We start from the raw sequence: 11,624 nt of genomic DNA, 5'->3' as shown, positions 1-11,624 counted from the left end.
AAGGGAGTAAGGGGTTGCCCCGGTCGACGTACGTACTGAGGTACGGTACCCATGCAAAGCGAAAGGCAACATTTCATGCCAATCCTTGTACGTAACGACCATCTTTTGCACAATCTTCTTAATGTTCTTGTTTGCCGCCTCTACAACACCATTCATCTCTGGTCTGTAAGGAGAAGAATTGTGGTGTTCAATCTTAAAGTCTTTGCAAAGCTCTTTCATTATCTTGTTATTGAGATTTGAACCATTATCAGTGATGATTCTTTCGGGAACCCCATATCTGCAAATAATTTCCTTCTTAATGAATCGAGCAACCACTTGCTTGGTAACATTGGCATAGGAAGCTGCTTCCACCCACTTGGTAAAGTAATCAATCGCAACCAGGATAAAGCGATGTCCATTAGAAGCAGTAGGTTCAATCTTCCCAATCATATCGATGCCCCACATCACGAATGGCCAAGGAGAATTCATAACATTCAGAGGGTTTGGTGGTACATGCACTTTATCTGCATAGATCTGACATTTGTGGCACTTCCGGACATATTTGAAACAATCAGACTCCATGGTTATCCAGTAATAACTGGCTCTTAACAATTTCTTGGACATTGCATGACCACCAGCATGGGTACTGAAAGATCCCTCGTGTACCTCCTGCATTAACATGTCTGCTTTGTGTCTATCCACGCATCTGAGCAGAACCATGTCAAAGTTCCTCTTGTATAATACATCATCCTGATTCAAGTAAAAGCTTCCAGCTAGCCTTCTCAATGTCTTCTTGTCATTCTTTGACGCTCCTTCAGGATACTCCTGGCTTTTGAGGAAATTCTTAATATCATAGAACCACGACTTCTCATCAACCATAGACTCGGCTGCAAACACATACGCAGGCCTCTCGAGTCGATTCACAGCAACGTGTGGCACATGATTCTGCCAATGGAGTTTAATCATGGAGGACAACATGGCTAAGGCATCGGCCATTTGATTTTCATCTCGGGGTACATGATACAACTTCACGGTCTTGAAGAAAGTCAGGATCCTTCTGGTGTAGTCTCTATAAGGAATCAAATGCGGCTGATGGGTATTCCAGTCTCCATTGACTTGGTTAATCACTAGAGCAGAATCTCCATAAATATCCATAGTTTTGATCCTTAGATCGATGGCTTCCTCAATCCCCATGATACAGGCCTCGTACTCAGATTCGTTGTTGGTTACTTCAAAAGTCAATCTGGCGGAAAAAGGTATGTGTGCACCTTTAGGATTGATGAGTACTGCCCAAACACCATTCCCATTCACATTTACCGCCCCATCAAACATCAGCGTCCACTTGTCATCAGGATCCGGTCCTTCCTCGACAAGAGGCTCTTCACAATCTTTCTTCTTTAAGTACATGATATCTTCATCGGGGAATTCAAACATCATTGGCTGATAGTCATCAATTGGTTGCTCGGCAAGGTAATCAGACAGAATACTACCCTTGATGGCCTTTTGCGACGTGTACTGGATATCATACTCTGTTAAAATCATCTGCCAACGAGCCACTCGTCCGGTAAGAGCCGGCTTTTCAAAGATGTACTTTATTGGGTCCATCTTAGAAATGAACAAGGTAGTATGGTTCAACATATACTGTCTTAGTCAGCGAGCAGCCCATGCCAAAGCGCAACAAGTTTTCTCGAGCAGTGAATATCTTGTTTCACAGTCGGTAAACTTTTTGCTAAGGTAGTATATTGCATGCTCTTTTCGACCAGACTCGTCATGCTGTCCCAATACACACCCCATCGAATTCTCTGTTACCAAAAGGTACATTATCAGAGGCCTCCCAGGAACTGGAGGTATAAGAATTGGAGGTTTCTGCAGATATTCTTTTATCTTATCAAAAGCTCTTTGACAATCATTGTTCCACCTGATTGCTTGATCTTTTCTTAGCAATTTGAATATCGGTTCGCACGTAGCTGTTAGGTGAGATACGAACCGTGCAATATAGTTCAACCTCCCTAAAAACCCACGAACCTATTTTTCCGTTCTTGGTTCAGGCATTTCTTGAATAGCTTTTACTTTCGCAGGATCAACCTCAATCCCTTTCTCACTGACGATGAAGCCTAACAGCTTTCCGGATCTCACTCCAAACGTACACTTGTTTGGATTCAGCCTTAGTTTGAACTTTCTCAGCCTTTCAAACAACTTTTGCAAGTTCACCAAGTTCCCCTCTTCTATCTGAGACTTCAGAATCATATCATCCACTTACACTTCAATCTCTTTGTGCATCATGTCATGAAAGAGAATCGTCATAGCCCTCTGGTAGGTAGCACCGACGTTCTTCAACCCAAATGGCATCACCTTATAATAGAACGTGCCCCAAGGTGTAATGAATGTCGTCTTCTCCATGTCTTCTGGCACCATCTTGATCTGATTATAGCCAGAAAATCCATCCATGAAAGAGAAAACCGAGGATTGGGCAGTGTTATCAACCAATACATCAATGTGAGGTAATGGAAGTCATCTTTCGGACTGGCTCTGTTTAAATCTCGGTAATCGACACACATCCTGACTTTACCATCCTTCTTCGGCACGGGTACGATGTTGGCCACCCAAGAGGGATAATTGGTAACTGCTAGAAAACCCGCATCCAACTGTTTCTGAACTTCCTCTTTGATCTTGACAGCCATGTCAGGACTAGTTCTGCGAAGCTTCTACTTTACCAAGGGACAATCTTCTCTGAGAGGTAGCCTGTGCACCACAATATCTGTATCTAAACCAGGCATATCTTGATACGACCATGCGAATATCTCCACATACTCTCGCAGCATTTCAATCAGCCCTCTCTTGACCTTTTCCTCTAAAGCAGCCCCTATTTTGATCTCTTTCTTGGCGTCCTCAGTACCGAGGTTAATGACTTCCAACTCTTCCTGATGAGGTTGAATGACCCTTTCCTCCTGTTTCAATAGTCTGGCCAATTCTTTGGTGAGTTCACAATCTTCTTCACTCTCCTCTTAGGCTTGGTAGATGGGATTATCAAAATCATACTGAGCCATAACATAACTGTTTTTAATGGAATCCGCAAGATCAATTCTGCACGAATGATGTTTAATGCTTTTTTTAAGAAAAGAATTCAAGAAAGTCACAAAAACAAAAAAAACATTGCCATTTTTATTGTTTTGAAAGTGAAAGTAAAAAACAGAAAGACAGTGAGCACAAATTTGATTGCAAAACGTCCTTTATTGATGATAATCATTGAAAATTCAAACATGATGTGGCCCTACAGTGAACCACTATGCCCCGGGCAGAGCGTAGGGTTTTTGTGCAAAAATGAAAAACAAAAGAAAATTACTCTGTCTGAAGAGTAACCTGGACTATTTCTTCGGCAGTCCAGTTGTTGACCTTCTCCCCTGGAGCACGCGGGCGCACCCAACTGTCTAAATCACAATCACTGTCGTCGTCTTCATTGCCTGCTGCAAAGACATCACCATGATTCATCAATCCAGCACTGGTGAAGGTACACGACCCTTTCTGATTCTGAACGCCCTGCTCCGATGACTGAAGAGGCTGATAACCAATTCCAAATTTGTCTTCCTTTACGGGCATGTCAATCATCTTGCCCCAGCCTTCCGCGTTACCTGAATTAATGACCTCCAAAGCTTGCTTATATGACGCAATCGAGGTACCTGGCTTCTTCTGTTCAACAAAAGCCACCTTCTCAATACCGATAGTCTCAAAAGCTTGGCACAAAGTTTCATGGATTTCGCCATCCATCTCCATATATTTGAAGGAGGATAAATGACTCACAAGAATGTCCTCTTCGCCACACACGGTTACAACATGACCGTTCCACACATACTTTAGCTTTTGATGGAGAGTTGAAGAAACTGCTCCTGCCCCATGTATCTAGGGACGCCCCAACAGACAACTATATGCTGGTTGAATATCCATCACATAGAAGACAATATCAAACCCTTCCGGGCCGATCTTTACAGGCAACGTGACTTCTCCGAAAATAGATCGCTTGGATCCATCGAAAGCACGGACAACAAGATCACTTGGTGTGAGGACAACCCCTTCAACATCAAGTTTACTCAGAACCTTCTTGGGAAACACATAAAAAGAAGAGCCGGTATCAACCAACACATGCGACAACACTGCGCCTTTGCATTCCATCGTGATATGCAGGGCTCTATTATGATTACGACCCTCAGGTGTCAAGTCTGAATCTGTGAACCCCAAACCATGTCTCGTGTTAACATTTGCAATAACACCTTCGAGCTGGTTAACAGAAATATCTTGAGGCACATAAGCCATATTCAACATTTTCAACAAGGCGTTACGGTGTGCCTCAGAACACATTAACAGAGAGAGAATAGAGATTTTCGACGGGGTCTGGTTCAACTGATCCACGATCTTATAATCGCTTTTCTTGATGATTTTCATAAATTCCTCCACGTCTTTCTCGAAAGAACCCTCAGGCACTCCCTTCCGCATTGGTTCTTCCTCACCCACAACTTGTTTTCCTTTTGCTTTAGCAAGAGCCTCAGCATTGTTATCCTTCGGTATCTGTGGTGCAAACAAACGACCACTTCTCGTAAATCCTCCGGGTCCTCCCACATTATCCACGGCCGAACCAACTGTTATGGGAGTCTTACCTGACAAATCAATCGTCACTAGAGCCTGATTTACCGGTCTGGTCCGATTTTCTGATCTTCTATTACTGCGGGAAGCATTGTCATATTGCCACGGAATTGCCCTACCATTCTCAAACGGTCTTCCACTGGAAGCAGCAATGGTGGTAGGAGTACCAACAGTCGCCGGAGCAGATATGGTCACGGGAGTACCAACAGTCACAGGCGCATTAACAGTTCTTGGAGCATGTCCAAGGCCTTCTGACGGTTTAAAGTAAATGGTAACAATTGATACCTCTCCACGGTCTTTCACTACCCGACCAAACTGTAAGCAACCTTCATCCATCAATCCCTGGATACCTCTTTTCAACTTCCCACAGCCGTTCTCAAGATTGTCACAATCTGCACAAGTCTCATCACAGCCCGAGAACATTTCCCCTTTAAGCAGACGTTCCTTCACCACAAACAATGAGGTCTGGACCTCATCAACATCGACTACCAAATCCAAAGCTTCCTCATCTTCCACACTGTTTACTTTGGGCCCGCCATGCTGAGGCATATGATTATTCACTACATTCGGAACAGGAGCAAAGTTAATCGCTTTGGCATCAATCAGATCCTGAACTTTATGGTGAAAAGCCCGACAATTCTCAATGTGATGCCCTGGTGCACCGGCATAAAAATCACAACGGACACTAGCATCATACCCAGCAGGAATCCTCGTTAACGGAGCCATAGTGCGAAGTTCCACAAACTTTAACCTGAGCAGTTCAGGAAGTAACTCAGTGTAAGTCATTGGCAACGGATCAAAACGACGATCTGGCATTCTTGGTCTAGGCTGAAATTGGCGTTGCTGTTGTTGTTGTGGTTGTCCTCTTGGTTGTTGTTGAGGTTGGGTTGCTGGAATAGTCACAGCAGCAACTTGACGGTATTATTTCCCTCTGTTCATATTCCTCCGATGGTGTATAGCATTTGTTTCACCCTCTCTCCTTCTGGGTGCCCCCGAAAATGGTTTCTTAGAACTCGAAGAGCTTGAGGAACCAGGATCTTGGATCTTTCCTGCTTTGATAAGACTTTCGGTTCTCTCTCCGCAGATTACAACATCTGAAAAGCTACCAAACGGGAAACTTCCCATACGGTCCATGAACACACCTTGCAAGGTCCCAATGAACATGTCAGTTAGTTCTCTCCCCAACATCGGAGGTTGCACTCTTGCAGCCAGTTCACGCCACCTCTAGGCGTATTCCTTGAAGCTCTCACCAGTCTTCTGAAACAAATTCTGCAACTGGGTTCTGCTCGGAGCCATGTCTATATTATGCTTGTACTGCCTCAGAAAAGCTTCACCCAAATCTCTCCAGCTTCTGACGGATTCTTTCCTCAAGTCCATGTACCAGTCCAAAGACGCTCCAGACAAGCTGTCTTGGAAAAAGTACATCCACATCTTTTTATCATCAGTGTATGCGGATATCTTCCTGTAGTAAGCTTGCACATGAGTGTGGGGACAAGAAGTGCCGTTGTATTTGTCAAAAGATGGCGCTTTGAATTTGTAAGGGATCCTCAACCCATCAACCAAACCCATGTTGGTAACATCAAAGCCCAAAGAATTCTGGCATTCCATGGCACGGATCTTTTCAGCTAGGGCGTCAACCTTTCTATCCCTCTCTTCCGTCCTTCCTACTTCATCATCATCATTGAGGACAGTGAACATATCTTCCTGTCTGTCAACCAAATGCGCAGGATGGCGGGCTGGAGCATGGGCCAATCGAGCATTAGTAGTCTCTGCAGTAATGGGTTGTCCATTGATTCTGATACCCCTCAATTCATCACCCACAACATAGTTATTGACAGGGATGGTGGCAGCAACGGTGTCATTAACAGGGGCTATTTCTGGCGAATTCCGACTGACAGGTGGAATCACGGCTTCTTGTCTCTGGGCCAAGGCTCGAAGTTCCTCTTGCCCTTGCACGGCCCCTTGCATCATATTCATGAATTGGGCCATATTGGCCCTCATCTCTGCTAACTCTGCTTGAACCTGATCCATACTCCTCTGTTGATTCAGCCTTGTCGCGTAACGGTGCGGACGATGCTCAGCAATCATGCCTAGTTCAGGAACCAAAGTGAGAAATCTTCTTCGAGAAAGTCTGTAATGATGAAAGAATGATATGTTATGATGCGTATGATGCATATGCTCTGTTTTATCATGAATGATCCTGAAAACGGATATGCATATGCGGGTTAACTTTTTTCTCTTTTTTTTATGCATTATTTTTTTGAAAATAAACATGCTATGATGCAAAATGATGTAACCATGGCAGGTTGGTTGTGTATCCCAAGGCATAGGACCAGAACTTCAGTATCGGAACCAACGGTCACGAACAGAGCAAGTCATCGTCTGAGCAAGTACCCTCAAATTCAACCCGGGGATCCGAAATAAACGGAACCCGCTGATAAATACCACGGACAGAACTCCGGCGTCTCAGAAATAAATGTCCATAAATCCGACTGAACCAAAGTCACCATCACAGCATCACTCACAGAACCCGTATCTGTAGGAATCAAACCCTCCCCTCGCAAATGAATTCTAATGAGGTCATCATAAGGCGGATAATGGTCTCGACAATCGGACAAGATACTCAACGGGTTTGCCCTTTAGGGTGTGCCGTTGCAACTCTCATAAGATCGTCTAAACCAAAGATCCGGGAAAGAGCGGTCACCGAAGTCAACAGCTCAAATGAGATAACCCTACCAGAGTGGAATACTCCAAACGGAAGGACTCTCTCAAAAGAACCTCGTCCGGCTGTGGTATGTCATGTCTCAACATCATGTCATGACAACATGTGAGGAAACATGAGACCACGCTAATCCTAGGTGTATACTCGGGCCTGGGTTTTAGCCCCACTCAGAACACCCACCCCAAATCAGAGGAACCAACCTGTACAGAATCCAACACAATGATAATATGATGCATGAAACAGTATAGCGCACATAGGATGCAATGCAAGAAGATAAATATGCAAAGCAATAAATAAATAACACACAATAGACAATAAACACACAAACGCTAGGAAAGGCCCACTAGGGAAAATTTAAGATCCCCAGCAGAGTCGCCAGCTGTCGCTCCACAGGATTTCCCGAATCCAGGTACAAACGCGAAGAAGAGTGGCGAGAAACAAAAAGGGTAGAGTCGCCAGCTATGTACTTTTATCCCAATAGGAGGGAAAGGTAGTACTGCATAACCTAGAGGGAACGGATAAAACGAAGTCTCGAACCAAAGAAACTGAGTAAGGGGGGCGGTTACGTGAATGGAAGGTTATCGCACCCCTTCACGTCTGTGGTACTCCACATGATCCACGATTGCTATTTATGTCTAAAGGTGTGTGTAAAAGTCCTACATGCAATGCGAAAGAGAGAAAATCAAAGTAGGGAAAAGAAAGAGTTATTGCTCGCACAGGCCCTACCCTGTTGCATACGTATCTCAAGAAGGGTTGAGAATCAGGGCACCGTAGCTCGACTAACCTATTTCTGTTTGTTTTGTGTTTTTTAGGTGAACGACGCTACTACGCAATCTACCGGATGCTCGACCTTGGGAGACTTACTCACTTGTAGTAGAAGGAGTCAACGTGTCCTTAAGAGAAGATAGAGTTTGTTTGTGTTTTAGGAATGCTCATGCAAGAAAGGAAGTCCTAGACGAAGGAACCGTGCTACCTTAATTGACATGCAAACGAGAGACTATACAAAGTCTAGCAATCCTATGGGGAGACTATAAGCAAGTCTCAAAAGAGAACAACAAAAACTGGAAACAGAATGCCAATCAATGGTCTTACATCCAACTCCACGCAACAAATAGGAAACAGAATGCCAATGGATGGGCTTACATCTAACTCCTAAAACAATGAACAAGCAACAAATGCAAACACATAAAATGCAATCATCATACTCTATATACAAACAAGAGGCTCAGACAAACGGTTGGGCTTTAGTCAAGAGGGGTCATATCAACCTCGACAAACAAGCCAAAACTGTAGGGGTGTTCTGAAGCTCTTAACCACTAACATTGAGAGTTAGGGTGAAGCTATTGAAATGGAAATGAGAATTAGACCTCATGCTCTTAACCTTGGCCTGGGTGAGCTCAAATCAAAGAAAGCGTGGGGATCCAGAAAGTGGGATCCTATTCCACTTGACTGACTCTATACAAGATCTTGGGTTATGTTCAAGAGCATCAGCACGTAGTGCGAGCATAATGAATGACTCAACGAATAACAGGGGATTGATTGCTAATCCCTTCTATTTGTCAACTGCCTCTTCACTTAGGAGGAATTAACAAGTAACATGCCTCATTTAGAGGTCTTTGGAACAAATATAAACAATCACAATCATTGCCTCTTAAGGAGGACTTCAGCCAAATGCCTGCCAAAAAGTGGCAGGACTTCCAGACTACATGGAGTTAGAGAGTGATTACCTAGGTGGTATATCAACCACAAACCAAAGCAAAACTCAAGCAAGAGCTAAAAGCGACTAATGTACCTGTACAAAAAGCCAGACAGTCAATATTGTATTCAGAAAACCAAATAGACAACACATGGAATCATCCAACAATTATACACAATGTAAGTCTCAAATGCAAGCACTCAAGTGAGTTCATCACATCAATGGACCTACAACACAACAAGGGTTAGTAATCAAAGCAACTTGCATCTCAAGTAATGATCAAACCAACCATTAGTACCAAATACCTGAAACACAAACACAATTGGTGAGTACAAACCACTAGTAAAAAGACTAGGGTCAAAGGCAAGTCAAATGACCAAAACAAAAGTCAACATTTCACATGAAGCACATTCAATCAAACAAGAAAGAGTCCTCAAAAGGACCAAATCCAAATCAAAGGGCAAAGCCATCATATGAACAAGATAATACAAAGGCAAGTAATGTGATCAAAATTGGACATCAAGAATAGAAAATTCACATTAAAACAGAAAAGCATCCAATGATCATGAAAATATTTATGTGATCTTAACATGTTAAGAACAAGCATCATGCCAAAAATGAAATCCAGAAGAGGTCAATTGGTGTGTGAATGAAAATGCACAAAAGCAACATCAAATATGTGACACAAATTGTCACACCATATGTTCATGTGTCTAAAACAGTGATACCAAATGATAAAAATCTCAAACCAAAGCCAAAAAATCACATCACCTGTTAGGATCAAGCATGCCAAATTTCAAGTCAATTGGATAAAACATGAGCATTTTACAATCAAATGAACGCAACGCATCAATATGGCATCAATGCTCAATCATACAATCACAATTAAAAATCCAGTAACACAAAAATCATGAAATTAATGCTAAAAAATAATAGACATCAAAACAAGAATGTGGAAAAAAGTTTGGATCAAATTGGATATTCCTACTATTTTTAATGAATTTTTGAAGTTACATGAAAAATATTGAAATAACATGAAATAATAGGAAAATAAAATGTGGAATTAAGAAGTGCATACAATCAGAATTGAACCCAGGCGCTTAAGGTCAAAATGAGAATGCAAAATTAAATCAGCAAAGCGCATGAGGGAGGAATCGAACCCACGCGTATAGAGTCCATGAGCGCTCAAAAAGAAATAATCAAAAGCCACATGCGCCAGGATCGAACCAACGCCTTGAAGGATCAAAGCGCGGTCAGTTGAAATAAAAATAAAAATATGCACAGCGAAGGATCGAACAGAGGTCAGCAAGGTTACAGGCGCGACAATTGAAACGCTGCGTTTCAAATGGAAAACAAATGGAATTACAAACGTAAGGCAAGGTTCGAACAGAGGATACGAAGGTTCAAGCGCGCTACAGTGAACCCCTAAGCTAGTGAACCAGACGGCCGAAATAGTGATTCCGGTCGTCTTCTCCGGCTGGCTCACGGCGGAGGCGATGATTTTTTTTCCAGAATTTAACATGCCATACATGGATCGAAAGGTCTTGTTACCAGGAGTAAGAATATCACAATTATTTCACCTAATTCCCAACGAATCAACCGGATCGATCAAAAACATATTGAACATCAAAAATTCAAATCATCATATCTAAATCATTTCTTGACCAAATCATGAACTAATTATATCAGCATCATCAGCATCAAAAGGTCTATCTAATCATGTACAAAAAATGGAGAAAAGAGGTGATCGAATTCCAACCTTCTTGAAGTGCAGTGTGATGAAACAGTCTCCTCAGCTGCTATGGAGCTCCAGATTCACTTCTTTATGCGTGCCTTGAAGCTTTGTGGAAGAATTGGCAATGGAAATGACTTGAATCTTGCTTAATTTCAGAAAACCATCTTCATGAACTTGCACTTGTGGAGCTCGAATATGCACTTTATTCTTCAAACTAGATGATGAATCTTGCTCAAAACTCTTCCATGATCATGAATCTACAAAGAAATCTTGTGTTTGTGTGAAGAATTTTCAGTTTTGATGAGAGAGAAAATTGAGAGGGAAACTTGAATTTAAGATCTGAAATTGTTATTATGGCCAATGCAATTAGGATTAGGCTTATATATGAAGTGTTAATCATGCTGAAATCAAGTTTAAGCTTTGGTTAATTGGAAATTAATGAGAAATAAGGTGTATGACCAAAAATAAAAATGTGAGGTGGCAAGGCAAATATGCATGTGAACAGTGCCATGCAAGGTTCATTTTCACTCAAAAACATCCAATGAACATGATGGAATGATCAAATGGCTTGTATGATTCACCAATTTTGAAATCTTCATTTTCCCTCCAAAATGTTCATGAATGGATATGTGATCATGTGATCTCTTTTCATGCAAAGCAATGGTTGATTTGGAATCTCTTGGTCACAAGGAGCATTTTGCAAAAGGAGTGGTTCAATTTGGAGTTTTAGATCAAAAGTTATGCCATGTTGAACTTTCATGTACACTTTGTGATCCTTTGGCCATAACTTCTCAACCATTCATCAGATGCTCATGATATAGGACTTTTTGAAAAGGGGAGAGAAAGATCTTCAACTT

The sequence above is a fragment of the Lathyrus oleraceus genome, chromosome 4 (assembly GCF_024323335.1).
Source record: "Lathyrus oleraceus cultivar Zhongwan6 chromosome 4, CAAS_Psat_ZW6_1.0, whole genome shotgun sequence".
NCBI classification, from domain to species: domain Eukaryota; kingdom Viridiplantae; phylum Streptophyta; class Magnoliopsida; order Fabales; family Fabaceae; genus Lathyrus; species Lathyrus oleraceus.
This window is presented reverse-complemented; position numbering follows the sequence as displayed.